The sequence below is a fragment of the Schistocerca serialis genome, unplaced genomic scaffold (genome assembly GCF_023864345.2).
Source record: "Schistocerca serialis cubense isolate TAMUIC-IGC-003099 unplaced genomic scaffold, iqSchSeri2.2 HiC_scaffold_1374, whole genome shotgun sequence".
NCBI classification, from domain to species: domain Eukaryota; kingdom Metazoa; phylum Arthropoda; class Insecta; order Orthoptera; family Acrididae; genus Schistocerca; species Schistocerca serialis.
This window is the reverse complement of record NW_026047596.1, coordinates 17,481-39,404: the sequence shown is the minus strand read 5'-3', so window position 1 is coordinate 39,404 and position 21,924 is coordinate 17,481. Positions and strand designations below refer to the sequence as shown.

Below are 21,924 nucleotides of genomic sequence, written 5' to 3'. Positions count from 1 at the left end.
ACCGCGCTACCAGCAGTCGTGGCCGAGTGGTTAAGGCGTCTGACTCGAAATCAGATTCCCTCTGGGAGCGTAGGTTCGAATCCTACCGGCTGCGTGCGATTTTGCGTAAAGAGGAGCAAAAATTTTCGCACACATGTGACATGCGTGGGCGAATGCGGGTGCAAACCAGTGACGCCATTCTCAACAAGACGAAAGTTTCCGTTTAAGAATACTGAGTTTCGCGACGACCGCTGCTTACTGTGGCCATCGGTTCACCTCGCACTGACGCTGGGACTGCAGAAAGCCGTCGCTGAGATCGTGAGTACACAGATGTGCTCGAAAGTGTAGGACAGAGCGAACATTCATTTCTTTTTAAGAATCGCAATTCAATCATTCGAGTGCGGCAAAGGCAGTGGTGCAGCGTTTCTTTTCTTAAGATCTCGCAGCTGCTTGGAGGTATGTCCATCGTTTTAAGACGACACAAAACTAGCGTCAGCGGTGCGTCAGTGGGAAGTCGGTGAAGTCGCCATTGGAGCCATAAGCCAGTAATTACAACACGCGAATCACTCGCACACCATGTAGCATGCACCACAACGCTCGGCCGAGGGACCGGACAGCTCAGTCGGTAGAGCGCTAGACCTTCAACCAAAGGGTCCCGGGCTCAAACCCCCGCCAGGCGAAAATTAACACACTGTCGTAACGGCTAATGGAAACCCTACAGAAAAGAGTGACGCCACGCCGCTTTCTGCCATCAGATTGCTTCTAAAGACGGCGGTTCCACTTGTCGGGAGTCGCTTCTGCCACCGGCAGTCGTGGCCGAGTGGTTAAGGCGTCTGACTTGAAATCAGATTCCCTCTGGGAGCGTAGGTTCGAGTCCTGCCGACTGCGAAAATTTTCTCGCTCTCAAAAGATGGACGTTCAGCTGCATCCTAGCAGTTGCGTCACTACTAAACACGCGCGTCACCAGCAATGTGCAGTGTTATTTGATCCAGGGCGCAGCGTTACAGTCGCGCTCAGAAGCCGCAGCTCATCTCCTCGTCTCACAGCCGCCCACCGGGTGTTAGTACAAGTGTCGCCTCACTGGGCAGTGCAGATGTGTCCATCTTAGCTTGCAGACGATGACGTGTAGCAATTGATGAGCTAACGCAAGTCGAATGTTTTACCGTGTGTATCTCCTAGATACTGCCTCTCATACGGTGGAGAGGCTCACTCCTTCTTGTGTCTCGTTCTCTGCACACGAGTTGCCCCTGGCATCGATATAGCACGGGTTTTCTAGCGCCAGCGCGGCGTCACGTGAAGTCAGCGAAGTGAATATTACACGAGTCGAGTCGACATGTTTGCTTGTTACGATGATGGAAGCAGAAGAAATGTGTGTGGGACTTCACTGCATCGGCTGCTCGCCTTTCAGCGTCCCTGTGTCTTATCAGACGAAGGTGACTGTGAAATTGGCAACGAGGCAGAGGTTAACAAACACATGCAAACAGGAACGTTCAATGTCAGCCGAAATAGCTCAGTTGGGAGAGCGTTAGACTGAAGATCTAAAGGTCCCTGGTTCGATCCCGGGTTTCGGCAGGTATTCGTTTTGATGCGACGCCAATGGAATGGCTCTGCGTTGGTGATAATGCAACTACCGCTGACAACAAAAATGACTCTCTCCTGTAGCTGTTCTGGTTGTCTAGTGCATGCCATAAGAGGAACTCACTAGACAACTAACTCCCTTAGAAGCAAAAGAATCAAAAAAGTCCTACCGACTGCGTTCCTTTTTCTGTGTCAGGTGGTGAAGAACGTTTTCAACGGAACCGTGAAACGAGCGAAAACGTGGGAAACATTGCATTCGAAATGCTTGCGAATTTTCCAATTGCCCAGTGAGTGTCGACAAAATATGTAAATTCTCTGCTCCAACGTATGAGACGCAACGACTCCTGCAATTTGTTGTTGCATCGTGTGTCAGCAGTCTTCGATAGTGTGTTACGAGCTTAGTGCGATAAGTCTGCAGACAGCATTTAGGCGACGTTTTATTAGTAACGGCCCCATGCAGCGATTGCACAACAGTAAACGACATGAGTCAATGTATAGTTGTGCATCGTGAGAGGTATCACAGCGTCGTGTGAGCCCGGATAGCTCAGTCGGTAGAGCATTAGGCTTTTAACCTAAGGGTCCAGGGTTCAAGTCCCTGTCCGGGCGGAAATTTTAATACTTTGGTAGCGATTCGTCTGGTAGCGGTGGAAACGCTACGGAAAATAATGAAGCTACGCCGTTTTCTGACACCACAGTGCTTTAAACGGTAGCAGTTGCATGTGTCGGGACAACACCGCGCTACCAGCAGTCGTGGCCGAGTGGTTAAGGCGTCTGACTCGAAATCAGATTCCCTCTGGGAGCGTAGGTTCGAATCCTACCGGCTGCGTGCGATTTTGCGTAAAGAGGAGCAAAAATTTTCGCACACATGTGACATGCGTGGGCGAATGCGGGTGCAAACCAGTGACGCCATTCTCAACAAGACGAAAGTTTCCGTTTAAGAATACTGAGTTTCGCGACGACCGCTGCTTACTGTGGCCATCGGTTCACCTCGCACTGACGCTGGGACTGCAGAAAGCCGTCGCTGAGATCGTGAGTACACAGATGTGCTCGAAAGTGTAGGACAGAGCGAACATTCATTTCTTTTTAAGAATCGCAATTCAATCATTCGAGTGCGGCAAAGGCAGTGGTGCAGCGTTTCTTTTCTTAAGATCTCGCAGCTGCTTGGAGGTATGTCCATCGTTTTAAGACGACACAAAACTAGCGTCAGCGGTGCGTCAGTGGGAAGTCGGTGAAGTCGCCATTGGAGCCATAAGCCAGTAATTACAACACGCGAATCACTCGCACACCATGTAGCATGCACCACAACGCTCGGCCGAGGGACCGGACAGCTCAGTCGGTAGAGCGCTAGACCTTCAACCAAAGGGTCCCGGGCTCAAACCCCCGCCAGGCGAAAATTAACACACTGTCGTAACGGCTAATGGAAACCCTACAGAAAAGAGTGACGCCACGCCGCTTTCTGCCATCAGATTGCTTCTAAAGACGGCGGTTCCACTTGTCGGGAGTCGCTTCTGCCACCGGCAGTCGTGGCCGAGTGGTTAAGGCGTCTGACTTGAAATCAGATTCCCTCTGGGAGCGTAGGTTCGAGTCCTGCCGACTGCGAAAATTTTCTCGCTCTCAAAAGATGGACGTTCAGCTGCATCCTAGCAGTTGCGTCACTACTAAACACGCGCGTCACCAGCAATGTGCAGTGTTATTTGATCCAGGGCGCAGCGTTACAGTCGCGCTCAGAAGCCGCAGCTCATCTCCTCGTCTCACAGCCGCCCACCGGGTGTTAGTACAAGTGTCGCCTCACTGGGCAGTGCAGATGTGTCCATCTTAGCTTGCAGACGATGACGTGTAGCAATTGATGAGCTAACGCAAGTCGAATGTTTTACCGTGTGTATCTCCTAGATACTGCCTCTCATACGGTGGAGAGGCTCACTCCTTCTTGTGTCTCGTTCTCTGCACACGAGTTGCCCCTGGCATCGATATAGCACGGGTTTTCTAGCGCCAGCGCGGCGTCACGTGAAGTCAGCGAAGTGAATATTACACGAGTCGAGTCGACATGTTTGCTTGTTACGATGATGGAAGCAGAAGAAATGTGTGTGGGACTTCACTGCATCGGCTGCTCGCCTTTCAGCGTCCCTGTGTCTTATCAGACGAAGGTGACTGTGAAATTGGCAACGAGGCAGAGGTTAACAAACACATGCAAACAGGAACGTTCAATGTCAGCCGAAATAGCTCAGTTGGGAGAGCGTTAGACTGAAGATCTAAAGGTCCCTGGTTCGATCCCGGGTTTCGGCAGGTATTCGTTTTGATGCGACGCCAATGGAATGGCTCTGCGTTGGTGATAATGCAACTACCGCTGACAACAAAAATGACTCTCTCCTGTAGCTGTTCTGGTTGTCTAGTGCATGCCATAAGAGGAACTCACTAGACAACTAACTCCCTTAGAAGCAAAAGAATCAAAAAAGTCCTACCGACTGCGTTCCTTTTTCTGTGTCAGGTGGTGAAGAACGTTTTCAACGGAACCGTGAAACGAGCGAAAACGTGGGAAACATTGCATTCGAAATGCTTGCGAATTTTCCAATTGCCCAGTGAGTGTCGACAAAATATGTAAATTCTCTGCTCCAACGTATGAGACGCAACGACTCCTGCAATTTGTTGTTGCATCGTGTGTCAGCAGTCTTCGATAGTGTGTTACGAGCTTAGTGCGATAAGTCTGCAGACAGCATTTAGGCGACGTTTTATTAGTAACGGCCCCATGCAGCGATTGCACAACAGTAAACGACATGAGTCAATGTATAGTTGTGCATCGTGAGAGGTATCACAGCGTCGTGTGAGCCCGGATAGCTCAGTCGGTAGAGCATTAGGCTTTTAACCTAAGGGTCCAGGGTTCAAGTCCCTGTCCGGGCGGAAATTTTAATACTTTGGTAGCGATTCGTCTGGTAGCGGTGGAAACGCTACGGAAAATAATGAAGCTACGCCGTTTTCTGACACCACAGTGCTTTAAACGGTAGCAGTTGCATGTGTCGGGACAACACCGCGCTACCAGCAGTCGTGGCCGAGTGGTTAAGGCGTCTGACTCGAAATCAGATTCCCTCTGGGAGCGTAGGTTCGAATCCTACCGGCTGCGTGCGATTTTGCGTAAAGAGGAGCAAAAATTTTCGCACACATGTGACATGCGTGGGCGAATGCGGGTGCAAACCAGTGACGCCATTCTCAACAAGACGAAAGTTTCCGTTTAAGAATACTGAGTTTCGCGACGACCGCTGCTTACTGTGGCCATCGGTTCACCTCGCACTGACGCTGGGACTGCAGAAAGCCGTCGCTGAGATCGTGAGTACACAGATGTGCTCGAAAGTGTAGGACAGAGCGAACATTCATTTCTTTTTAAGAATCGCAATTCAATCATTCGAGTGCGGCAAAGGCAGTGGTGCAGCGTTTCTTTTCTTAAGATCTCGCAGCTGCTTGGAGGTATGTCCATCGTTTTAAGACGACACAAAACTAGCGTCAGCGGTGCGTCAGTGGGAAGTCGGTGAAGTCGCCATTGGAGCCATAAGCCAGTAATTACAACACGCGAATCACTCGCACACCATGTAGCATGCACCACAACGCTCGGCCGAGGGACCGGACAGCTCAGTCGGTAGAGCGCTAGACCTTCAACCAAAGGGTCCCGGGCTCAAACCCCCGCCAGGCGAAAATTAACACACTGTCGTAACGGCTAATGGAAACCCTACAGAAAAGAGTGACGCCACGCCGCTTTCTGCCATCAGATTGCTTCTAAAGACGGCGGTTCCACTTGTCGGGAGTCGCTTCTGCCACCGGCAGTCGTGGCCGAGTGGTTAAGGCGTCTGACTTGAAATCAGATTCCCTCTGGGAGCGTAGGTTCGAGTCCTGCCGACTGCGAAAATTTTCTCGCTCTCAAAAGATGGACGTTCAGCTGCATCCTAGCAGTTGCGTCACTACTAAACACGCGCGTCACCAGCAATGTGCAGTGTTATTTGATCCAGGGCGCAGCGTTACAGTCGCGCTCAGAAGCCGCAGCTCATCTCCTCGTCTCACAGCCGCCCACCGGGTGTTAGTACAAGTGTCGCCTCACTGGGCAGTGCAGATGTGTCCATCTTAGCTTGCAGACGATGACGTGTAGCAATTGATGAGCTAACGCAAGTCGAATGTTTTACCGTGTGTATCTCCTAGATACTGCCTCTCATACGGTGGAGAGGCTCACTCCTTCTTGTGTCTCGTTCTCTGCACACGAGTTGCCCCTGGCATCGATATAGCACGGGTTTTCTAGCGCCAGCGCGGCGTCACGTGAAGTCAGCGAAGTGAATATTACACGAGTCGAGTCGACATGTTTGCTTGTTACGATGATGGAAGCAGAAGAAATGTGTGTGGGACTTCACTGCATCGGCTGCTCGCCTTTCAGCGTCCCTGTGTCTTATCAGACGAAGGTGACTGTGAAATTGGCAACGAGGCAGAGGTTAACAAACACATGCAAACAGGAACGTTCAATGTCAGCCGAAATAGCTCAGTTGGGAGAGCGTTAGACTGAAGATCTAAAGGTCCCTGGTTCGATCCCGGGTTTCGGCAGGTATTCGTTTTGATGCGACGCCAATGGAATGGCTCTGCGTTGGTGATAATGCAACTACCGCTGACAACAAAAATGACTCTCTCCTGTAGCTGTTCTGGTTGTCTAGTGCATGCCATAAGAGGAACTCACTAGACAACTAACTCCCTTAGAAGCAAAAGAATCAAAAAAGTCCTACCGACTGCGTTCCTTTTTCTGTGTCAGGTGGTGAAGAACGTTTTCAACGGAACCGTGAAACGAGCGAAAACGTGGGAAACATTGCATTCGAAATGCTTGCGAATTTTCCAATTGCCCAGTGAGTGTCGACAAAATATGTAAATTCTCTGCTCCAACGTATGAGACGCAACGACTCCTGCAATTTGTTGTTGCATCGTGTGTCAGCAGTCTTCGATAGTGTGTTACGAGCTTAGTGCGATAAGTCTGCAGACAGCATTTAGGCGACGTTTTATTAGTAACGGCCCCATGCAGCGATTGCACAACAGTAAACGACATGAGTCAATGTATAGTTGTGCATCGTGAGAGGTATCACAGCGTCGTGTGAGCCCGGATAGCTCAGTCGGTAGAGCATTAGGCTTTTAACCTAAGGGTCCAGGGTTCAAGTCCCTGTCCGGGCGGAAATTTTAATACTTTGGTAGCGATTCGTCTGGTAGCGGTGGAAACGCTACGGAAAATAATGAAGCTACGCCGTTTTCTGACACCACAGTGCTTTAAACGGTAGCAGTTGCATGTGTCGGGACAACACCGCGCTACCAGCAGTCGTGGCCGAGTGGTTAAGGCGTCTGACTCGAAATCAGATTCCCTCTGGGAGCGTAGGTTCGAATCCTACCGGCTGCGTGCGATTTTGCGTAAAGAGGAGCAAAAATTTTCGCACACATGTGACATGCGTGGGCGAATGCGGGTGCAAACCAGTGACGCCATTCTCAACAAGACGAAAGTTTCCGTTTAAGAATACTGAGTTTCGCGACGACCGCTGCTTACTGTGGCCATCGGTTCACCTCGCACTGACGCTGGGACTGCAGAAAGCCGTCGCTGAGATCGTGAGTACACAGATGTGCTCGAAAGTGTAGGACAGAGCGAACATTCATTTCTTTTTAAGAATCGCAATTCAATCATTCGAGTGCGGCAAAGGCAGTGGTGCAGCGTTTCTTTTCTTAAGATCTCGCAGCTGCTTGGAGGTATGTCCATCGTTTTAAGACGACACAAAACTAGCGTCAGCGGTGCGTCAGTGGGAAGTCGGTGAAGTCGCCATTGGAGCCATAAGCCAGTAATTACAACACGCGAATCACTCGCACACCATGTAGCATGCACCACAACGCTCGGCCGAGGGACCGGACAGCTCAGTCGGTAGAGCGCTAGACCTTCAACCAAAGGGTCCCGGGCTCAAACCCCCGCCAGGCGAAAATTAACACACTGTCGTAACGGCTAATGGAAACCCTACAGAAAAGAGTGACGCCACGCCGCTTTCTGCCATCAGATTGCTTCTAAAGACGGCGGTTCCACTTGTCGGGAGTCGCTTCTGCCACCGGCAGTCGTGGCCGAGTGGTTAAGGCGTCTGACTTGAAATCAGATTCCCTCTGGGAGCGTAGGTTCGAGTCCTGCCGACTGCGAAAATTTTCTCGCTCTCAAAAGATGGACGTTCAGCTGCATCCTAGCAGTTGCGTCACTACTAAACACGCGCGTCACCAGCAATGTGCAGTGTTATTTGATCCAGGGCGCAGCGTTACAGTCGCGCTCAGAAGCCGCAGCTCATCTCCTCGTCTCACAGCCGCCCACCGGGTGTTAGTACAAGTGTCGCCTCACTGGGCAGTGCAGATGTGTCCATCTTAGCTTGCAGACGATGACGTGTAGCAATTGATGAGCTAACGCAAGTCGAATGTTTTACCGTGTGTATCTCCTAGATACTGCCTCTCATACGGTGGAGAGGCTCACTCCTTCTTGTGTCTCGTTCTCTGCACACGAGTTGCCCCTGGCATCGATATAGCACGGGTTTTCTAGCGCCAGCGCGGCGTCACGTGAAGTCAGCGAAGTGAATATTACACGAGTCGAGTCGACATGTTTGCTTGTTACGATGATGGAAGCAGAAGAAATGTGTGTGGGACTTCACTGCATCGGCTGCTCGCCTTTCAGCGTCCCTGTGTCTTATCAGACGAAGGTGACTGTGAAATTGGCAACGAGGCAGAGGTTAACAAACACATGCAAACAGGAACGTTCAATGTCAGCCGAAATAGCTCAGTTGGGAGAGCGTTAGACTGAAGATCTAAAGGTCCCTGGTTCGATCCCGGGTTTCGGCAGGTATTCGTTTTGATGCGACGCCAATGGAATGGCTCTGCGTTGGTGATAATGCAACTACCGCTGACAACAAAAATGACTCTCTCCTGTAGCTGTTCTGGTTGTCTAGTGCATGCCATAAGAGGAACTCACTAGACAACTAACTCCCTTAGAAGCAAAAGAATCAAAAAAGTCCTACCGACTGCGTTCCTTTTTCTGTGTCAGGTGGTGAAGAACGTTTTCAACGGAACCGTGAAACGAGCGAAAACGTGGGAAACATTGCATTCGAAATGCTTGCGAATTTTCCAATTGCCCAGTGAGTGTCGACAAAATATGTAAATTCTCTGCTCCAACGTATGAGACGCAACGACTCCTGCAATTTGTTGTTGCATCGTGTGTCAGCAGTCTTCGATAGTGTGTTACGAGCTTAGTGCGATAAGTCTGCAGACAGCATTTAGGCGACGTTTTATTAGTAACGGCCCCATGCAGCGATTGCACAACAGTAAACGACATGAGTCAATGTATAGTTGTGCATCGTGAGAGGTATCACAGCGTCGTGTGAGCCCGGATAGCTCAGTCGGTAGAGCATTAGGCTTTTAACCTAAGGGTCCAGGGTTCAAGTCCCTGTCCGGGCGGAAATTTTAATACTTTGGTAGCGATTCGTCTGGTAGCGGTGGAAACGCTACGGAAAATAATGAAGCTACGCCGTTTTCTGACACCACAGTGCTTTAAACGGTAGCAGTTGCATGTGTCGGGACAACACCGCGCTACCAGCAGTCGTGGCCGAGTGGTTAAGGCGTCTGACTCGAAATCAGATTCCCTCTGGGAGCGTAGGTTCGAATCCTACCGGCTGCGTGCGATTTTGCGTAAAGAGGAGCAAAAATTTTCGCACACATGTGACATGCGTGGGCGAATGCGGGTGCAAACCAGTGACGCCATTCTCAACAAGACGAAAGTTTCCGTTTAAGAATACTGAGTTTCGCGACGACCGCTGCTTACTGTGGCCATCGGTTCACCTCGCACTGACGCTGGGACTGCAGAAAGCCGTCGCTGAGATCGTGAGTACACAGATGTGCTCGAAAGTGTAGGACAGAGCGAACATTCATTTCTTTTTAAGAATCGCAATTCAATCATTCGAGTGCGGCAAAGGCAGTGGTGCAGCGTTTCTTTTCTTAAGATCTCGCAGCTGCTTGGAGGTATGTCCATCGTTTTAAGACGACACAAAACTAGCGTCAGCGGTGCGTCAGTGGGAAGTCGGTGAAGTCGCCATTGGAGCCATAAGCCAGTAATTACAACACGCGAATCACTCGCACACCATGTAGCATGCACCACAACGCTCGGCCGAGGGACCGGACAGCTCAGTCGGTAGAGCGCTAGACCTTCAACCAAAGGGTCCCGGGCTCAAACCCCCGCCAGGCGAAAATTAACACACTGTCGTAACGGCTAATGGAAACCCTACAGAAAAGAGTGACGCCACGCCGCTTTCTGCCATCAGATTGCTTCTAAAGACGGCGGTTCCACTTGTCGGGAGTCGCTTCTGCCACCGGCAGTCGTGGCCGAGTGGTTAAGGCGTCTGACTTGAAATCAGATTCCCTCTGGGAGCGTAGGTTCGAGTCCTGCCGACTGCGAAAATTTTCTCGCTCTCAAAAGATGGACGTTCAGCTGCATCCTAGCAGTTGCGTCACTACTAAACACGCGCGTCACCAGCAATGTGCAGTGTTATTTGATCCAGGGCGCAGCGTTACAGTCGCGCTCAGAAGCCGCAGCTCATCTCCTCGTCTCACAGCCGCCCACCGGGTGTTAGTACAAGTGTCGCCTCACTGGGCAGTGCAGATGTGTCCATCTTAGCTTGCAGACGATGACGTGTAGCAATTGATGAGCTAACGCAAGTCGAATGTTTTACCGTGTGTATCTCCTAGATACTGCCTCTCATACGGTGGAGAGGCTCACTCCTTCTTGTGTCTCGTTCTCTGCACACGAGTTGCCCCTGGCATCGATATAGCACGGGTTTTCTAGCGCCAGCGCGGCGTCACGTGAAGTCAGCGAAGTGAATATTACACGAGTCGAGTCGACATGTTTGCTTGTTACGATGATGGAAGCAGAAGAAATGTGTGTGGGACTTCACTGCATCGGCTGCTCGCCTTTCAGCGTCCCTGTGTCTTATCAGACGAAGGTGACTGTGAAATTGGCAACGAGGCAGAGGTTAACAAACACATGCAAACAGGAACGTTCAATGTCAGCCGAAATAGCTCAGTTGGGAGAGCGTTAGACTGAAGATCTAAAGGTCCCTGGTTCGATCCCGGGTTTCGGCAGGTATTCGTTTTGATGCGACGCCAATGGAATGGCTCTGCGTTGGTGATAATGCAACTACCGCTGACAACAAAAATGACTCTCTCCTGTAGCTGTTCTGGTTGTCTAGTGCATGCCATAAGAGGAACTCACTAGACAACTAACTCCCTTAGAAGCAAAAGAATCAAAAAAGTCCTACCGACTGCGTTCCTTTTTCTGTGTCAGGTGGTGAAGAACGTTTTCAACGGAACCGTGAAACGAGCGAAAACGTGGGAAACATTGCATTCGAAATGCTTGCGAATTTTCCAATTGCCCAGTGAGTGTCGACAAAATATGTAAATTCTCTGCTCCAACGTATGAGACGCAACGACTCCTGCAATTTGTTGTTGCATCGTGTGTCAGCAGTCTTCGATAGTGTGTTACGAGCTTAGTGCGATAAGTCTGCAGACAGCATTTAGGCGACGTTTTATTAGTAACGGCCCCATGCAGCGATTGCACAACAGTAAACGACATGAGTCAATGTATAGTTGTGCATCGTGAGAGGTATCACAGCGTCGTGTGAGCCCGGATAGCTCAGTCGGTAGAGCATTAGGCTTTTAACCTAAGGGTCCAGGGTTCAAGTCCCTGTCCGGGCGGAAATTTTAATACTTTGGTAGCGATTCGTCTGGTAGCGGTGGAAACGCTACGGAAAATAATGAAGCTACGCCGTTTTCTGACACCACAGTGCTTTAAACGGTAGCAGTTGCATGTGTCGGGACAACACCGCGCTACCAGCAGTCGTGGCCGAGTGGTTAAGGCGTCTGACTCGAAATCAGATTCCCTCTGGGAGCGTAGGTTCGAATCCTACCGGCTGCGTGCGATTTTGCGTAAAGAGGAGCAAAAATTTTCGCACACATGTGACATGCGTGGGCGAATGCGGGTGCAAACCAGTGACGCCATTCTCAACAAGACGAAAGTTTCCGTTTAAGAATACTGAGTTTCGCGACGACCGCTGCTTACTGTGGCCATCGGTTCACCTCGCACTGACGCTGGGACTGCAGAAAGCCGTCGCTGAGATCGTGAGTACACAGATGTGCTCGAAAGTGTAGGACAGAGCGAACATTCATTTCTTTTTAAGAATCGCAATTCAATCATTCGAGTGCGGCAAAGGCAGTGGTGCAGCGTTTCTTTTCTTAAGATCTCGCAGCTGCTTGGAGGTATGTCCATCGTTTTAAGACGACACAAAACTAGCGTCAGCGGTGCGTCAGTGGGAAGTCGGTGAAGTCGCCATTGGAGCCATAAGCCAGTAATTACAACACGCGAATCACTCGCACACCATGTAGCATGCACCACAACGCTCGGCCGAGGGACCGGACAGCTCAGTCGGTAGAGCGCTAGACCTTCAACCAAAGGGTCCCGGGCTCAAACCCCCGCCAGGCGAAAATTAACACACTGTCGTAACGGCTAATGGAAACCCTACAGAAAAGAGTGACGCCACGCCGCTTTCTGCCATCAGATTGCTTCTAAAGACGGCGGTTCCACTTGTCGGGAGTCGCTTCTGCCACCGGCAGTCGTGGCCGAGTGGTTAAGGCGTCTGACTTGAAATCAGATTCCCTCTGGGAGCGTAGGTTCGAGTCCTGCCGACTGCGAAAATTTTCTCGCTCTCAAAAGATGGACGTTCAGCTGCATCCTAGCAGTTGCGTCACTACTAAACACGCGCGTCACCAGCAATGTGCAGTGTTATTTGATCCAGGGCGCAGCGTTACAGTCGCGCTCAGAAGCCGCAGCTCATCTCCTCGTCTCACAGCCGCCCACCGGGTGTTAGTACAAGTGTCGCCTCACTGGGCAGTGCAGATGTGTCCATCTTAGCTTGCAGACGATGACGTGTAGCAATTGATGAGCTAACGCAAGTCGAATGTTTTACCGTGTGTATCTCCTAGATACTGCCTCTCATACGGTGGAGAGGCTCACTCCTTCTTGTGTCTCGTTCTCTGCACACGAGTTGCCCCTGGCATCGATATAGCACGGGTTTTCTAGCGCCAGCGCGGCGTCACGTGAAGTCAGCGAAGTGAATATTACACGAGTCGAGTCGACATGTTTGCTTGTTACGATGATGGAAGCAGAAGAAATGTGTGTGGGACTTCACTGCATCGGCTGCTCGCCTTTCAGCGTCCCTGTGTCTTATCAGACGAAGGTGACTGTGAAATTGGCAACGAGGCAGAGGTTAACAAACACATGCAAACAGGAACGTTCAATGTCAGCCGAAATAGCTCAGTTGGGAGAGCGTTAGACTGAAGATCTAAAGGTCCCTGGTTCGATCCCGGGTTTCGGCAGGTATTCGTTTTGATGCGACGCCAATGGAATGGCTCTGCGTTGGTGATAATGCAACTACCGCTGACAACAAAAATGACTCTCTCCTGTAGCTGTTCTGGTTGTCTAGTGCATGCCATAAGAGGAACTCACTAGACAACTAACTCCCTTAGAAGCAAAAGAATCAAAAAAGTCCTACCGACTGCGTTCCTTTTTCTGTGTCAGGTGGTGAAGAACGTTTTCAACGGAACCGTGAAACGAGCGAAAACGTGGGAAACATTGCATTCGAAATGCTTGCGAATTTTCCAATTGCCCAGTGAGTGTCGACAAAATATGTAAATTCTCTGCTCCAACGTATGAGACGCAACGACTCCTGCAATTTGTTGTTGCATCGTGTGTCAGCAGTCTTCGATAGTGTGTTACGAGCTTAGTGCGATAAGTCTGCAGACAGCATTTAGGCGACGTTTTATTAGTAACGGCCCCATGCAGCGATTGCACAACAGTAAACGACATGAGTCAATGTATAGTTGTGCATCGTGAGAGGTATCACAGCGTCGTGTGAGCCCGGATAGCTCAGTCGGTAGAGCATTAGGCTTTTAACCTAAGGGTCCAGGGTTCAAGTCCCTGTCCGGGCGGAAATTTTAATACTTTGGTAGCGATTCGTCTGGTAGCGGTGGAAACGCTACGGAAAATAATGAAGCTACGCCGTTTTCTGACACCACAGTGCTTTAAACGGTAGCAGTTGCATGTGTCGGGACAACACCGCGCTACCAGCAGTCGTGGCCGAGTGGTTAAGGCGTCTGACTCGAAATCAGATTCCCTCTGGGAGCGTAGGTTCGAATCCTACCGGCTGCGTGCGATTTTGCGTAAAGAGGAGCAAAAATTTTCGCACACATGTGACATGCGTGGGCGAATGCGGGTGCAAACCAGTGACGCCATTCTCAACAAGACGAAAGTTTCCGTTTAAGAATACTGAGTTTCGCGACGACCGCTGCTTACTGTGGCCATCGGTTCACCTCGCACTGACGCTGGGACTGCAGAAAGCCGTCGCTGAGATCGTGAGTACACAGATGTGCTCGAAAGTGTAGGACAGAGCGAACATTCATTTCTTTTTAAGAATCGCAATTCAATCATTCGAGTGCGGCAAAGGCAGTGGTGCAGCGTTTCTTTTCTTAAGATCTCGCAGCTGCTTGGAGGTATGTCCATCGTTTTAAGACGACACAAAACTAGCGTCAGCGGTGCGTCAGTGGGAAGTCGGTGAAGTCGCCATTGGAGCCATAAGCCAGTAATTACAACACGCGAATCACTCGCACACCATGTAGCATGCACCACAACGCTCGGCCGAGGGACCGGACAGCTCAGTCGGTAGAGCGCTAGACCTTCAACCAAAGGGTCCCGGGCTCAAACCCCCGCCAGGCGAAAATTAACACACTGTCGTAACGGCTAATGGAAACCCTACAGAAAAGAGTGACGCCACGCCGCTTTCTGCCATCAGATTGCTTCTAAAGACGGCGGTTCCACTTGTCGGGAGTCGCTTCTGCCACCGGCAGTCGTGGCCGAGTGGTTAAGGCGTCTGACTTGAAATCAGATTCCCTCTGGGAGCGTAGGTTCGAGTCCTGCCGACTGCGAAAATTTTCTCGCTCTCAAAAGATGGACGTTCAGCTGCATCCTAGCAGTTGCGTCACTACTAAACACGCGCGTCACCAGCAATGTGCAGTGTTATTTGATCCAGGGCGCAGCGTTACAGTCGCGCTCAGAAGCCGCAGCTCATCTCCTCGTCTCACAGCCGCCCACCGGGTGTTAGTACAAGTGTCGCCTCACTGGGCAGTGCAGATGTGTCCATCTTAGCTTGCAGACGATGACGTGTAGCAATTGATGAGCTAACGCAAGTCGAATGTTTTACCGTGTGTATCTCCTAGATACTGCCTCTCATACGGTGGAGAGGCTCACTCCTTCTTGTGTCTCGTTCTCTGCACACGAGTTGCCCCTGGCATCGATATAGCACGGGTTTTCTAGCGCCAGCGCGGCGTCACGTGAAGTCAGCGAAGTGAATATTACACGAGTCGAGTCGACATGTTTGCTTGTTACGATGATGGAAGCAGAAGAAATGTGTGTGGGACTTCACTGCATCGGCTGCTCGCCTTTCAGCGTCCCTGTGTCTTATCAGACGAAGGTGACTGTGAAATTGGCAACGAGGCAGAGGTTAACAAACACATGCAAACAGGAACGTTCAATGTCAGCCGAAATAGCTCAGTTGGGAGAGCGTTAGACTGAAGATCTAAAGGTCCCTGGTTCGATCCCGGGTTTCGGCAGGTATTCGTTTTGATGCGACGCCAATGGAATGGCTCTGCGTTGGTGATAATGCAACTACCGCTGACAACAAAAATGACTCTCTCCTGTAGCTGTTCTGGTTGTCTAGTGCATGCCATAAGAGGAACTCACTAGACAACTAACTCCCTTAGAAGCAAAAGAATCAAAAAAGTCCTACCGACTGCGTTCCTTTTTCTGTGTCAGGTGGTGAAGAACGTTTTCAACGGAACCGTGAAACGAGCGAAAACGTGGGAAACATTGCATTCGAAATGCTTGCGAATTTTCCAATTGCCCAGTGAGTGTCGACAAAATATGTAAATTCTCTGCTCCAACGTATGAGACGCAACGACTCCTGCAATTTGTTGTTGCATCGTGTGTCAGCAGTCTTCGATAGTGTGTTACGAGCTTAGTGCGATAAGTCTGCAGACAGCATTTAGGCGACGTTTTATTAGTAACGGCCCCATGCAGCGATTGCACAACAGTAAACGACATGAGTCAATGTATAGTTGTGCATCGTGAGAGGTATCACAGCGTCGTGTGAGCCCGGATAGCTCAGTCGGTAGAGCATTAGGCTTTTAACCTAAGGGTCCAGGGTTCAAGTCCCTGTCCGGGCGGAAATTTTAATACTTTGGTAGCGATTCGTCTGGTAGCGGTGGAAACGCTACGGAAAATAATGAAGCTACGCCGTTTTCTGACACCACAGTGCTTTAAACGGTAGCAGTTGCATGTGTCGGGACAACACCGCGCTACCAGCAGTCGTGGCCGAGTGGTTAAGGCGTCTGACTCGAAATCAGATTCCCTCTGGGAGCGTAGGTTCGAATCCTACCGGCTGCGTGCGATTTTGCGTAAAGAGGAGCAAAAATTTTCGCACACATGTGACATGCGTGGGCGAATGCGGGTGCAAACCAGTGACGCCATTCTCAACAAGACGAAAGTTTCCGTTTAAGAATACTGAGTTTCGCGACGACCGCTGCTTACTGTGGCCATCGGTTCACCTCGCACTGACGCTGGGACTGCAGAAAGCCGTCGCTGAGATCGTGAGTACACAGATGTGCTCGAAAGTGTAGGACAGAGCGAACATTCATTTCTTTTTAAGAATCGCAATTCAATCATTCGAGTGCGGCAAAGGCAGTGGTGCAGCGTTTCTTTTCTTAAGATCTCGCAGCTGCTTGGAGGTATGTCCATCGTTTTAAGACGACACAAAACTAGCGTCAGCGGTGCGTCAGTGGGAAGTCGGTGAAGTCGCCATTGGAGCCATAAGCCAGTAATTACAACACGCGAATCACTCGCACACCATGTAGCATGCACCACAACGCTCGGCCGAGGGACCGGACAGCTCAGTCGGTAGAGCGCTAGACCTTCAACCAAAGGGTCCCGGGCTCAAACCCCCGCCAGGCGAAAATTAACACACTGTCGTAACGGCTAATGGAAACCCTACAGAAAAGAGTGACGCCACGCCGCTTTCTGCCATCAGATTGCTTCTAAAGACGGCGGTTCCACTTGTCGGGAGTCGCTTCTGCCACCGGCAGTCGTGGCCGAGTGGTTAAGGCGTCTGACTTGAAATCAGATTCCCTCTGGGAGCGTAGGTTCGAGTCCTGCCGACTGCGAAAATTTTCTCGCTCTCAAAAGATGGACGTTCAGCTGCATCCTAGCAGTTGCGTCACTACTAAACACGCGCGTCACCAGCAATGTGCAGTGTTATTTGATCCAGGGCGCAGCGTTACAGTCGCGCTCAGAAGCCGCAGCTCATCTCCTCGTCTCACAGCCGCCCACCGGGTGTTAGTACAAGTGTCGCCTCACTGGGCAGTGCAGATGTGTCCATCTTAGCTTGCAGACGATGACGTGTAGCAATTGATGAGCTAACGCAAGTCGAATGTTTTACCGTGTGTATCTCCTAGATACTGCCTCTCATACGGTGGAGAGGCTCACTCCTTCTTGTGTCTCGTTCTCTGCACACGAGTTGCCCCTGGCATCGATATAGCACGGGTTTTCTAGCGCCAGCGCGGCGTCACGTGAAGTCAGCGAAGTGAATATTACACGAGTCGAGTCGACATGTTTGCTTGTTACGATGATGGAAGCAGAAGAAATGTGTGTGGGACTTCACTGCATCGGCTGCTCGCCTTTCAGCGTCCCTGTGTCTTATCAGACGAAGGTGACTGTGAAATTGGCAACGAGGCAGAGGTTAACAAACACATGCAAACAGGAACGTTCAATGTCAGCCGAAATAGCTCAGTTGGGAGAGCGTTAGACTGAAGATCTAAAGGTCCCTGGTTCGATCCCGGGTTTCGGCAGGTATTCGTTTTGATGCGACGCCAATGGAATGGCTCTGCGTTGGTGATAATGCAACTACCGCTGACAACAAAAATGACTCTCTCCTGTAGCTGTTCTGGTTGTCTAGTGCATGCCATAAGAGGAACTCACTAGACAACTAACTCCCTTAGAAGCAAAAGAATCAAAAAAGTCCTACCGACTGCGTTCCTTTTTCTGTGTCAGGTGGTGAAGAACGTTTTCAACGGAACCGTGAAACGAGCGAAAACGTGGGAAACATTGCATTCGAAATGCTTGCGAATTTTCCAATTGCCCAGTGAGTGTCGACAAAATATGTAAATTCTCTGCTCCAACGTATGAGACGCAACGACTCCTGCAATTTGTTGTTGCATCGTGTGTCAGCAGTCTTCGATAGTGTGTTACGAGCTTAGTGCGATAAGTCTGCAGACAGCATTTAGGCGACGTTTTATTAGTAACGGCCCCATGCAGCGATTGCACAACAGTAAACGACATGAGTCAATGTATAGTTGTGCATCGTGAGAGGTATCACAGCGTCGTGTGAGCCCGGATAGCTCAGTCGGTAGAGCATTAGGCTTTTAACCTAAGGGTCCAGGGTTCAAGTCCCTGTCCGGGCGGAAATTTTAATACTTTGGTAGCGATTCGTCTGGTAGCGGTGGAAACGCTACGGAAAATAATGAAGCTACGCCGTTTTCTGACACCACAGTGCTTTAAACGGTAGCAGTTGCATGTGTCGGGACAACACCGCGCTACCAGCAGTCGTGGCCGAGTGGTTAAGGCGTCTGACTCGAAATCAGATTCCCTCTGGGAGCGTAGGTTCGAATCCTACCGGCTGCGTGCGATTTTGCGTAAAGAGGAGCAAAAATTTTCGCACACATGTGACATGCGTGGGCGAATGCGGGTGCAAACCAGTGACGCCATTCTCAACAAGACGAAAGTTTCCGTTTAAGAATACTGAGTTTCGCGACGACCGCTGCTTACTGTGGCCATCGGTTCACCTCGCACTGACGCTGGGACTGCAGAAAGCCGTCGCTGAGATCGTGAGTACACAGATGTGCTCGAAAGTGTAGGACAGAGCGAACATTCATTTCTTTTTAAGAATCGCAATTCAATCATTCGAGTGCGGCAAAGGCAGTGGTGCAGCGTTTCTTTTCTTAAGATCTCGCAGCTGCTTGGAGGTATGTCCATCGTTTTAAGACGACACAAAACTAGCGTCAGCGGTGCGTCAGTGGGAAGTCGGTGAAGTCGCCATTGGAGCCATAAGCCAGTAATTACAACACGCGAATCACTCGCACACCATGTAGCATGCACCACAACGCTCGGCCGAGGGACCGGACAGCTCAGTCGGTAGAGCGCTAGACCTTCAACCAAAGGGTCCCGGGCTCAAACCCCCGCCAGGCGAAAATTAACACACTGTCGTAACGGCTAATGGAAACCCTACAGAAAAGAGTGACGCCACGCCGCTTTCTGCCATCAGATTGCTTCTAAAGACGGCGGTTCCACTTGTCGGGAGTCGCTTCTGCCACCGGCAGTCGTGGCCGAGTGGTTAAGGCGTCTGACTTGAAATCAGATTCCCTCTGGGAGCGTAGGTTCGAGTCCTGCCGACTGCGAAAATTTTCTCGCTCTCAAAAGATGGACGTTCAGCTGCATCCTAGCAGTTGCGTCACTACTAAACACGCGCGTCACCAGCAATGTGCAGTGTTATTTGATCCAGGGCGCAGCGTTACAGTCGCGCTCAGAAGCCGCAGCTCATCTCCTCGTCTCACAGCCGCCCACCGGGTGTTAGTACAAGTGTCGCCTCACTGGGCAGTGCAGATGTGTCCATCTTAGCTTGCAGACGATGACGTGTAGCAATTGATGAGCTAACGCAAGTCGAATGTTTTACCGTGTGTATCTCCTAGATACTGCCTCTCATACGGTGGAGAGGCTCACTCCTTCTTGTGTCTCGTTCTCTGCACACGAGTTGCCCCTGGCATCGATATAGCACGGGTTTTCTAGCGCCAGCGCGGCGTCACGTGAAGTCAGCGAAGTGAATATTACACGAGTCGAGTCGACATGTTTGCTTGTTACGATGATGGAAGCAGAAGAAATGTGTGTGGGACTTCACTGCATCGGCTGCTCGCCTTTCAGCGTCCCTGTGTCTTATCAGACGAAGGTGACTGTGAAATTGGCAACGAGGCAGAGGTTAACAAACACATGCAAACAGGAACGTTCAATGTCAGCCGAAATAGCTCAGTTGGGAGAGCGTTAGACTGAAGATCTAAAGGTCCCTGGTTCGATCCCGGGTTTCGGCAGGTATTCGTTTTGATGCGACGCCAATGGAATGGCTCTGCGTTGGTGATAATGCAACTACCGCTGACAACAAAAATGACTCTCTCCTGTAGCTGTTCTGGTTGTCTAGTGCATGCCATAAGAGGAACTCACTAGACAACTAACTCCCTTAGAAGCAAAAGAATCAAAAAAGTCCTACCGACTGCGTTCCTTTTTCTGTGTCAGGTGGTGAAGAACGTTTTCAACGGAACCGTGATACGAGCGAAAACGTGGGAAACATTGCATTCGAAATGCTTGCGAATTTTCCAATTGCCCAGTGAGTGTCGACAAAATATGTAAATTCTCTGCTCCAACGTATGAGACGCAACGACTCCTGCAATTTGTTGTTGCATCGTGTGTCAGCAGTCTTCGATAGTGTGTTACGAGCTTAGTGCGATAAGTCTGCAGACAGCATTTAGGCGACGTTTTATTAGTAACGGCCCCATGCAGCGATTGCACAACAGTAAACGACATGAGTCAATGTATAGTTGTGCATCGTGAGAGGTATCACAGCGTCGTGTGAGCCCGGATAGCTCAGTCGGTAGAGCATTAGGCTTTTAACCTAAGGGTCCAGGGTTCAAGTCCCTGTCCGGGCGGAAATTTTAATACTTTGGTAGCGATTCGTCTGGTAGCGGTGGAAACGCTACGGAAAATAATGAAGCTACGCCGTTTTCTGACACCACAGTGCTTTAAACGGTAGCAGTTGCATGTGTCGGGACAACACCGCGCTACCAGCAGTCGTGGCCGAGTGGTTAAGGCGTCTGACTCGAAATCAGATTCCCTCTGGGAGCGTAGGTTCGAATCCTACCGGCTGCGTGCGATTTTGCGTAAAGAGGAGCAAAAATTTTCGCACACATGTGACATGCGTGGGCGAATGCGGGTGCAAACCAGTGACGCCATTCTCAACAAGACGAAAGTTTCCGTTTAAGAATACTGAGTTTCGCGACGACCGCTGCTTACTGTGGCCATCGGTTCACCTCGCACTGACGCTGGGACTGCAGAAAGCCGTCGCTGAGATCGTGAGTACACAGATGTGCTCGAAAGTGTAGGACAGAGCGAACATTCATTTCTTTTTAAGAATCGCAATTCAATCATTCGAGTGCGGCAAAGGCAGTGGTGCAGCGTTTCTTTTCTTAAGATCTCGCAGCTGCTTGGAGGTATGTCCATCGTTTTAAGACGACACAAAACTAGCGTCAGCGGTGCGTCAGTGGGAAGTCGGTGAAGTCGCCATTGGAGCCATAAGCCAGTAATTACAACACGCGAATCACTCGCACACCATGTAGCATGCACCACAACGCTCGGCCGAGGGACCGGACAGCTCAGTCGGTAGAGCGCTAGACCTTCAACCAAAGGGTCCCGGGCTCAAACCCCCGCCAGGCGAAAATTAACACACTGTCGTAACGGCTAATGGAAACCCTACAGAAAAGAGTGACGCCACGCCGCTTTCTGCCATCAGATTGCTTCTAAAGACGGCGGTTCCACTTGTCGGGAGTCGCTTCTGCCACCGGCAGTCGTGGCCGAGTGGTTAAGGCGTCTGACTTGAAATCAGATTCCCTCTGGGAGCGTAGGTTCGAGTCCTGCCGACTGCGAAAATTTTCTCGCTCTCAAAAGATGGACGTTCAGCTGCATCCTAGCAGTTGCGTCACTACTAAACACGCGCGTCACCAGCAATGTGCAGTGTTATTTGATCCAGGGCGCAGCGTTACAGTCGCGCTCAGAAGCCGCAGCTCATCTCCTCGTCTCACAGCCGCCCACCGGGTGTTAGTACAAGTGTCGCCTCACTGGGCAGTGCAGATGTGTCCATCTTAGCTTGCAGACGATGACGTGTAGCAATTGATGAGCTAACGCAAGTCGAATGTTTTACCGTGTGTATCTCCTAGATACTGCCTCTCATACGGTGGAGAGGCTCACTCCTTCTTGTGTCTCGTTCTCTGCACACGAGTTGCCCCTGGCATCGATATAGCACGGGTTTTCTAGCGCCAGCGCGGCGTCACGTGAAGTCAGCGAAGTGAATATTACACGAGTCGAGTCGACATGTTTGCTTG

General features: G+C 50.7%; 38 non-coding genes across 38 annotated transcripts; all 38 read left to right on the top strand.

Annotated features, from left to right (window-relative positions):
- The first annotated feature begins 12 nt into the window (after positions 1 to 12).
- On the top strand, positions 13 to 94 carry Trnas-cga (transfer RNA serine (anticodon CGA)). Its single transcript has one exon. It is a non-coding gene; the product is annotated as a tRNA-Ser (tRNA).
- Positions 95 to 785: 691 nt separating this feature from the next.
- Positions 786 to 867, top strand: Trnas-uga (transfer RNA serine (anticodon UGA)). Its single transcript has one exon. It is a non-coding gene; the product is annotated as a tRNA-Ser (tRNA).
- Positions 868 to 1,478: 611 nt separating this feature from the next.
- On the top strand, positions 1,479 to 1,551 carry Trnaf-gaa (transfer RNA phenylalanine (anticodon GAA)). The gene has a single exon. It is a non-coding gene; the product is annotated as a tRNA-Phe (tRNA).
- Positions 1,552 to 2,090: 539 nt separating this feature from the next.
- On the top strand, positions 2,091 to 2,163 carry Trnak-uuu (transfer RNA lysine (anticodon UUU)). The gene has a single exon. It is a non-coding gene; the product is annotated as a tRNA-Lys (tRNA).
- A 138-nt stretch (positions 2,164 to 2,301) lies between these two features.
- Positions 2,302 to 2,383, top strand: Trnas-cga (transfer RNA serine (anticodon CGA)). Its single transcript has one exon. It is a non-coding gene; the product is annotated as a tRNA-Ser (tRNA).
- A 691-nt stretch (positions 2,384 to 3,074) lies between these two features.
- Trnas-uga (transfer RNA serine (anticodon UGA)) lies at positions 3,075 to 3,156 on the top strand. Its single transcript has one exon. It is a non-coding gene; the product is annotated as a tRNA-Ser (tRNA).
- Positions 3,157 to 3,767: 611 nt separating this feature from the next.
- Trnaf-gaa (transfer RNA phenylalanine (anticodon GAA)) lies at positions 3,768 to 3,840 on the top strand. Its single transcript has one exon. It is a non-coding gene; the product is annotated as a tRNA-Phe (tRNA).
- Positions 3,841 to 4,379: 539 nt separating this feature from the next.
- On the top strand, positions 4,380 to 4,452 carry Trnak-uuu (transfer RNA lysine (anticodon UUU)). The gene has a single exon. It is a non-coding gene; the product is annotated as a tRNA-Lys (tRNA).
- Positions 4,453 to 4,590: 138 nt separating this feature from the next.
- Positions 4,591 to 4,672, top strand: Trnas-cga (transfer RNA serine (anticodon CGA)). Its single transcript has one exon. It is a non-coding gene; the product is annotated as a tRNA-Ser (tRNA).
- Positions 4,673 to 5,363: 691 nt separating this feature from the next.
- On the top strand, positions 5,364 to 5,445 carry Trnas-uga (transfer RNA serine (anticodon UGA)). Its single transcript has one exon. It is a non-coding gene; the product is annotated as a tRNA-Ser (tRNA).
- A 611-nt stretch (positions 5,446 to 6,056) lies between these two features.
- Trnaf-gaa (transfer RNA phenylalanine (anticodon GAA)) lies at positions 6,057 to 6,129 on the top strand. Its single transcript has one exon. It is a non-coding gene; the product is annotated as a tRNA-Phe (tRNA).
- Positions 6,130 to 6,668: 539 nt separating this feature from the next.
- Trnak-uuu (transfer RNA lysine (anticodon UUU)) lies at positions 6,669 to 6,741 on the top strand. The gene has a single exon. It is a non-coding gene; the product is annotated as a tRNA-Lys (tRNA).
- Positions 6,742 to 6,879: 138 nt separating this feature from the next.
- On the top strand, positions 6,880 to 6,961 carry Trnas-cga (transfer RNA serine (anticodon CGA)). Its single transcript has one exon. It is a non-coding gene; the product is annotated as a tRNA-Ser (tRNA).
- A 691-nt stretch (positions 6,962 to 7,652) lies between these two features.
- Positions 7,653 to 7,734, top strand: Trnas-uga (transfer RNA serine (anticodon UGA)). Its single transcript has one exon. It is a non-coding gene; the product is annotated as a tRNA-Ser (tRNA).
- Positions 7,735 to 8,345: 611 nt separating this feature from the next.
- On the top strand, positions 8,346 to 8,418 carry Trnaf-gaa (transfer RNA phenylalanine (anticodon GAA)). The gene has a single exon. It is a non-coding gene; the product is annotated as a tRNA-Phe (tRNA).
- Positions 8,419 to 8,957: 539 nt separating this feature from the next.
- Positions 8,958 to 9,030, top strand: Trnak-uuu (transfer RNA lysine (anticodon UUU)). The gene has a single exon. It is a non-coding gene; the product is annotated as a tRNA-Lys (tRNA).
- Positions 9,031 to 9,168: 138 nt separating this feature from the next.
- Trnas-cga (transfer RNA serine (anticodon CGA)) lies at positions 9,169 to 9,250 on the top strand. The gene has a single exon. It is a non-coding gene; the product is annotated as a tRNA-Ser (tRNA).
- Positions 9,251 to 9,941: 691 nt separating this feature from the next.
- On the top strand, positions 9,942 to 10,023 carry Trnas-uga (transfer RNA serine (anticodon UGA)). Its single transcript has one exon. It is a non-coding gene; the product is annotated as a tRNA-Ser (tRNA).
- Positions 10,024 to 10,634: 611 nt separating this feature from the next.
- Trnaf-gaa (transfer RNA phenylalanine (anticodon GAA)) lies at positions 10,635 to 10,707 on the top strand. The gene has a single exon. It is a non-coding gene; the product is annotated as a tRNA-Phe (tRNA).
- Positions 10,708 to 11,246: 539 nt separating this feature from the next.
- Trnak-uuu (transfer RNA lysine (anticodon UUU)) lies at positions 11,247 to 11,319 on the top strand. The gene has a single exon. It is a non-coding gene; the product is annotated as a tRNA-Lys (tRNA).
- A 138-nt stretch (positions 11,320 to 11,457) lies between these two features.
- Positions 11,458 to 11,539, top strand: Trnas-cga (transfer RNA serine (anticodon CGA)). Its single transcript has one exon. It is a non-coding gene; the product is annotated as a tRNA-Ser (tRNA).
- Positions 11,540 to 12,230: 691 nt separating this feature from the next.
- On the top strand, positions 12,231 to 12,312 carry Trnas-uga (transfer RNA serine (anticodon UGA)). The gene has a single exon. It is a non-coding gene; the product is annotated as a tRNA-Ser (tRNA).
- Positions 12,313 to 12,923: 611 nt separating this feature from the next.
- On the top strand, positions 12,924 to 12,996 carry Trnaf-gaa (transfer RNA phenylalanine (anticodon GAA)). Its single transcript has one exon. It is a non-coding gene; the product is annotated as a tRNA-Phe (tRNA).
- A 539-nt stretch (positions 12,997 to 13,535) lies between these two features.
- Positions 13,536 to 13,608, top strand: Trnak-uuu (transfer RNA lysine (anticodon UUU)). Its single transcript has one exon. It is a non-coding gene; the product is annotated as a tRNA-Lys (tRNA).
- A 138-nt stretch (positions 13,609 to 13,746) lies between these two features.
- Positions 13,747 to 13,828, top strand: Trnas-cga (transfer RNA serine (anticodon CGA)). The gene has a single exon. It is a non-coding gene; the product is annotated as a tRNA-Ser (tRNA).
- Positions 13,829 to 14,519: 691 nt separating this feature from the next.
- On the top strand, positions 14,520 to 14,601 carry Trnas-uga (transfer RNA serine (anticodon UGA)). The gene has a single exon. It is a non-coding gene; the product is annotated as a tRNA-Ser (tRNA).
- A 611-nt stretch (positions 14,602 to 15,212) lies between these two features.
- On the top strand, positions 15,213 to 15,285 carry Trnaf-gaa (transfer RNA phenylalanine (anticodon GAA)). The gene has a single exon. It is a non-coding gene; the product is annotated as a tRNA-Phe (tRNA).
- A 539-nt stretch (positions 15,286 to 15,824) lies between these two features.
- Positions 15,825 to 15,897, top strand: Trnak-uuu (transfer RNA lysine (anticodon UUU)). The gene has a single exon. It is a non-coding gene; the product is annotated as a tRNA-Lys (tRNA).
- Positions 15,898 to 16,035: 138 nt separating this feature from the next.
- Trnas-cga (transfer RNA serine (anticodon CGA)) lies at positions 16,036 to 16,117 on the top strand. Its single transcript has one exon. It is a non-coding gene; the product is annotated as a tRNA-Ser (tRNA).
- Positions 16,118 to 16,808: 691 nt separating this feature from the next.
- Trnas-uga (transfer RNA serine (anticodon UGA)) lies at positions 16,809 to 16,890 on the top strand. The gene has a single exon. It is a non-coding gene; the product is annotated as a tRNA-Ser (tRNA).
- Positions 16,891 to 17,501: 611 nt separating this feature from the next.
- Trnaf-gaa (transfer RNA phenylalanine (anticodon GAA)) lies at positions 17,502 to 17,574 on the top strand. The gene has a single exon. It is a non-coding gene; the product is annotated as a tRNA-Phe (tRNA).
- A 539-nt stretch (positions 17,575 to 18,113) lies between these two features.
- On the top strand, positions 18,114 to 18,186 carry Trnak-uuu (transfer RNA lysine (anticodon UUU)). The gene has a single exon. It is a non-coding gene; the product is annotated as a tRNA-Lys (tRNA).
- A 138-nt stretch (positions 18,187 to 18,324) lies between these two features.
- Trnas-cga (transfer RNA serine (anticodon CGA)) lies at positions 18,325 to 18,406 on the top strand. Its single transcript has one exon. It is a non-coding gene; the product is annotated as a tRNA-Ser (tRNA).
- A 691-nt stretch (positions 18,407 to 19,097) lies between these two features.
- On the top strand, positions 19,098 to 19,179 carry Trnas-uga (transfer RNA serine (anticodon UGA)). Its single transcript has one exon. It is a non-coding gene; the product is annotated as a tRNA-Ser (tRNA).
- Positions 19,180 to 19,790: 611 nt separating this feature from the next.
- Positions 19,791 to 19,863, top strand: Trnaf-gaa (transfer RNA phenylalanine (anticodon GAA)). Its single transcript has one exon. It is a non-coding gene; the product is annotated as a tRNA-Phe (tRNA).
- Positions 19,864 to 20,402: 539 nt separating this feature from the next.
- Trnak-uuu (transfer RNA lysine (anticodon UUU)) lies at positions 20,403 to 20,475 on the top strand. Its single transcript has one exon. It is a non-coding gene; the product is annotated as a tRNA-Lys (tRNA).
- Positions 20,476 to 20,613: 138 nt separating this feature from the next.
- Positions 20,614 to 20,695, top strand: Trnas-cga (transfer RNA serine (anticodon CGA)). Its single transcript has one exon. It is a non-coding gene; the product is annotated as a tRNA-Ser (tRNA).
- Positions 20,696 to 21,386: 691 nt separating this feature from the next.
- On the top strand, positions 21,387 to 21,468 carry Trnas-uga (transfer RNA serine (anticodon UGA)). The gene has a single exon. It is a non-coding gene; the product is annotated as a tRNA-Ser (tRNA).
- Positions 21,469 to 21,924: the final 456 nt, after the last annotated feature.